General features: G+C 44.4%; 1 long non-coding RNA gene across 1 annotated transcript; it reads left to right on the forward strand.

Annotated features, from left to right (window-relative positions):
* Nucleotides 1-631: 631 nt before the first annotated feature.
* LOC125291787 lies at nt 632-1,880 on the forward strand. Its single transcript, XR_007193067.1, has 3 exons — nt 632-1,081; nt 1,192-1,305; nt 1,740-1,880. It is a non-coding gene; the product is annotated as an uncharacterized LOC125291787 (long non-coding RNA).
* The last annotated feature ends 3,077 nt before the right edge of the window (nt 1,881-4,957 follow it).

Genomic DNA, 4,957 nt, shown 5'->3' on the forward strand with positions numbered 1-4,957 from the left:
TAGTACAGCTTCTGAAACCAAAGCATTCTTTTTATCTTAAGTCCATGGAGGAGTTGTAATCTACAAGACCTCTGCTTTCAAAGGGGGTAAAGCACTTGAATATAAGTCAAAGTATGTGGAAACAGGGCCATTGTTAGTAGGCGGGATTCCAACATGATTGCAGGCCACCACCGAACCAATAGGCTATGTCTGCAAGGAAGGACGTCTGATATGATCTCCTTCCTTCTCAATGCCAATGTTGTTTGCATAAACTTCTGAATCTGTGAATTGAAGGATGAATACACATTTGAACATACTGACAATCTCTATAAAGATCGCTAATGTGTCGTCATCATGACGTATTCCCAGTGGTGAACGCAAAGCATTTTGGGAATCCGCGGCACAAACAACAAGTAGGAAAACGCGCCAGACTTGATTGCTGGGAAGTGTTGAAGATGCCGTCTACCTGCTGTGTTATAAACTGTAATAGTCGTTCTCATGATAGAAGTGGAGTAAAGCTTAAGAACGGAATTTCCTATTATCGTTTTCCAGCGTGGAAAAATAATAGTACAAGCCATGTTTCAGAGGTGACAAAAGGCTTACGAATGGCATGGATAGCAGCAGTAAGGAGGCCCAACAGTCCGCCACACATGATGGTGTGTTCAAAGCATTTTCACAAAGGTAAGTTACTTATTCTCTGTAAATGTTATGTTGTGGGCAAATAACCAGCGTTTTTTTTTACTTAACCAGACCATTAGATTTGACATTAGGCCAATGTTAACTAGCATGAAATGGCTAGAAAATTAGCTTTCCAATGTGCTAGCGTAAAACGTAACCTTAACCTTAATCAGTTTTAAATGTTGGTACATGTAGGTACATAGCAATTTATTTGGTGACTGTTTGCAGGCAAACCTGCTTATGAAATGATTTGAGTGTGATCCTGACTGGGCCCCTTCCCTGTACCTCGGCCATACTGAGGTCAAAGTTACTAACACAGACCGGTTCAAGCGGCTTAGGAGAAGAGCGACGAGGTCACAACAACCGCAACCCCCCCACACTGGTCCTGAGGCTGAGTTCGATATTGCTGCACCTTTATACCCAGGTAAATCTTAAAATAATACAATATATGTTGTCCCCTGTGTATAGCTAATCTGGATTCCTTTGGAATAGTGGTTGTGATATGACAACATTTATTTTTATTGTTACTGTCAGACAACACTACATCTGCAACTGAGATGGAAGGTCTCGTGAATCCACCCCCATCTCCGGGCACTGTCCACACCGGTCCTGAGACTGAGCTGAATGAACCAGCACATTTGTTCCCAGGTAAATATTGGTAACAGACGCAAGTAGATTCAATATATTTTATGTCCAATGGTGTTTCTATCTAGACAACGGATTGAACCTAAGTGTAAATACCTTTCACACAGAGTTGTAGCTTTTCTGACTCAAAGGCCAATCATTCTAGGAGGTCATTAGGCATTTGGCATGCTAATGTAACAGTCTTGAAATACTCAGCAGCTATCAGTAACAAAAGTATGGTGTGAAAGTCACACCCTGGGCCGTTCTTCAAAAACTGTCATTTGGATCAAAGTAATCCAGATTCATAAATCCCATGTCTTGATGTGTGGAATCAATGATTTCTTTTAAACTGGTCCCTGATCACAGATGCAGAAACATGGAATTTTCAAATCGGGGCCCTGGGCATCAGGCAAGTACAGAGATTGACAATTTATTTTTCTTATTGTTATTACAATCAGACTACTCTGCACCTGTGGCTGAGATAGAAGGACAAGAGACTCAGCCCCTACCACCAGCCCCAGACAATGCATGCAGAGAGGAAGATATGGAGACTGAAACATCAGGGGATGCTGGTGCTCCAATGGGGAATGCAGATGAACAGCAAAAAAGTGCACCAAGTGTGCCCTTTAGAACCAAAGAAATAATCCGGCTTGCAGGAGGAGAATCGAAAACTGAAGGGAGAGCTCTCCAAAAAGGCCCTGGATGAGAATTTTCTCAAAAACAATGATTTAAAGGTGAAGTACTACACTGGCCTTCCATCTTTCAGTCTGTTGATGGGTGTGCTGATGCAAATCATTCCCAGTCTACCAAAAAACAAAAAAAAAGAAAACTCTCCCATTTTCAAATGCTCCTCCTGACCCTTATGCTTTAAGACTTGATCTGCCTGTCGAACATGTTGCACACCTCTTCGACATTAGCCGACATACCGCATACAATCTGTTCTTTGAGACCATCAATGTACTGCATGCACACCTCAGTCCTTTGGTGTACTGGCCAAAGCGACATTGTATACAGGCAAGCATGCCACATCAGTATGTAGAAATGTTTGGGAATCGTGTTACTGTCATTATTGACTGCTTTGAGCTTTTCATTGAAAGGGCACAAAATTTACGTGCAAAGGCACAGACATATTCAAACTACAAAAGCAGGTACACAATGAAATATCTCATCGGCATAACACCACAAGGTACTATCTCTTTCATTTCCAAAGGGTGGGGGGGGCGTGCCAGTGATAAGCAGATCACCGAGAACAGTGGCTTTCTTCAGAAGCTCTCGTCTGGAGACCTTGTGTTAGCGGACCGTGGATTTGATATTAAAGAAAGTGTTGCCCTTGTGGGCGCTACATTGAAAATACCTGTCTTCACCAGGGGCCACAGCCAACTTAATGCAAAAGATGTGGAAGAGACCAGGAAGTTAGCTCATGTTAGGATCCACGTGGAGCGAGTGATAGGGTGTATGCGCTCTAAGTTCAACATATTAAATGACACAATACGCCTTGGATTTGTGGTGCCTTGTGAGGGGGAGGATAAGACTTTGTTGGATAAAATCGTGGTTGTGTGCTGTGCTTTGACCAATATGTGTCCAAGTATTGTTGTGAAGCCGTCATGTTAGAATTATACACCATGCTCACATCTAATGTAAATATGCACATGTAAATATGTACACATGTAAATATATATATACATATATAAATATGTTTTGTTTTCCAAAAGATTTTGTAATGTCACTAAACATGTAATGATTTTTAGCCATCTCTGTAAATAAAATGCACAAAGACTGAATTGAATTCTGCCTCCTTTATCTGTATTAAGAAAGAATTGTGCTCAGTGTTCTTTGGTTGCAAACACAATTGCATAACTTAAAGTAGTAACAACCAACCAACTTGTGCAAGCATCGCATTGCCATGACTCTTCTCTGGCTGGTGCGCCTGCTGAGTCCCACGCGAACCTAAATTGAACCACTGTATAGGACAGTTCTGATTATCACAAGCAACCATGTCATCAAACTCTTCAGGCTGTCTGCAAAAGCACCACAAGATTCAAGATTCAATAATTTATTGGCATGAAACTTCGAACACACAGGATCACCGCGTTGACATAGGCAGATTAAAAGGGGGACACTGCTCACAACATACCTGGATGACAGGTCAGGTTACTACAACACAGTCTTTTCACATGCCCTTCTTTTGGGCTGGGGGGTGTTACCTGGCTGCAGTGTGGCCAATGGTGTTTTGATTGTCTTTTTTCGTGCTCGTTTTTTGTTTTTGTCTGTGGGCTGTGAATCAACTAATGGCACAGGTAGGTCAGCTGAAGGGGGGGTGCTGGTAGGGGCTGGTGGGACAACCTTGTGCTTGGGTGTTTTACCTGGCTGTAATGTGGCCAATGTTTTTCTGACTGTGCTCTTCTGTGCTCGTTTTTTGGGTTTGTCTGTGGGCTGGGAATCGGCTGGAGGCACAGGTAGCTCAGCTGAAGGCACAGGGGGTGGGGGTTGAGTGTAGTGACGGGCTACAAGCTCAGGTAGGACAACCTTGTAAAAAAAAGTCTGTGCTGTTGGCAAAAGTGTCTCCGTGAGTTCTCACGCCAGGCATGACACGCACAGTTGCAAGGCTTTTGGTCGCCCCAAACAACAAAGTCACAGAACTGTGACTCGCGACAAAGATCTGAGTTTGTACCTCTTTGTAGTACTTGTGGGTCTGCTTCAACTCCATCCTTCCTTCTGTGAACTGCAGACAAAACTCCTTGTCAGTACATGCCTGTAGAATGTTATGGTCCTTGTGCTTAAAAAGGGCATTTAATCTCCACACATCCTTTCCCCCGCAACATGCACAATGCACAAGTCGTCAGGAGTTGCGCCTATTTCAGGGAAAAGAAGGGTTGATTATAAATCCACAGTCTTCCACTTTCATGTCCCTGTGCCGCAGTCTCCTGTGTGATGTAGGAGACCCTTTCAGTAGCCTCTTTTTTTTTCTCTCCCCATTTAATGGCCTCTGGGCCATTGTCAGTCTGTCTCAGTGAAGGTTTCTGTGGATAGCACACCTTTTGCACAGTTGACTTTGCTGGTCTGGTTATGGAGGTGGAGACAACAGCGTGTATGATGGAGGCGTTATCCTTCCAGCCCGTGGTGCTGTGCCATATGTCAGACTTGTGCTGCTGTCTTGTGTTCTTTTCCAGTGCAGCTGCCTCTGTGGCTGTCACTGCCACAAGGTGTGTCAGGCCCTCACAGTGTTGAAGCAGGACCGACAAGTCACAGCCATCCATTTGTGGTCGCTAAGACGCCAGCAGTGACTTGGGCAGGACACATGGCTGAATGGGGTCAACATAGAGGTGGCAGAATTCCTCCATTACAGAGCACAGTCCGGACCTGTGTGCATGCATGAGTTCTGTGAGGGGTTTTAAATCAGCAAGTGTCTTCTGCGGTAAACATGTGCCACCTGAGCGGGTCCAGATCTTGGGTGCTGTGCTGGTGTCTCCACACACTGACCGATCAAGTGCCTTTTTTTCGGGCAGAGCTTGTTGTAAAGTCAATAGTATGGCCAGGCACTCCCTGCACTTTGGTTATATTGGAGGGCATCACCCAGTACGCTTCAACATCTGTTGGAGTCACATTTCCCCGCAGACGCACAGTTGTATCGATCTTGTACAGGAGGGCTGCCACATGTGCGCACTTCTCTGCCACA

This window comes from Alosa alosa, chromosome 3, assembly GCF_017589495.1.
Source record: "Alosa alosa isolate M-15738 ecotype Scorff River chromosome 3, AALO_Geno_1.1, whole genome shotgun sequence".
Taxonomy (NCBI): Eukaryota; Metazoa; Chordata; class Actinopteri; order Clupeiformes; family Clupeidae; genus Alosa; species Alosa alosa.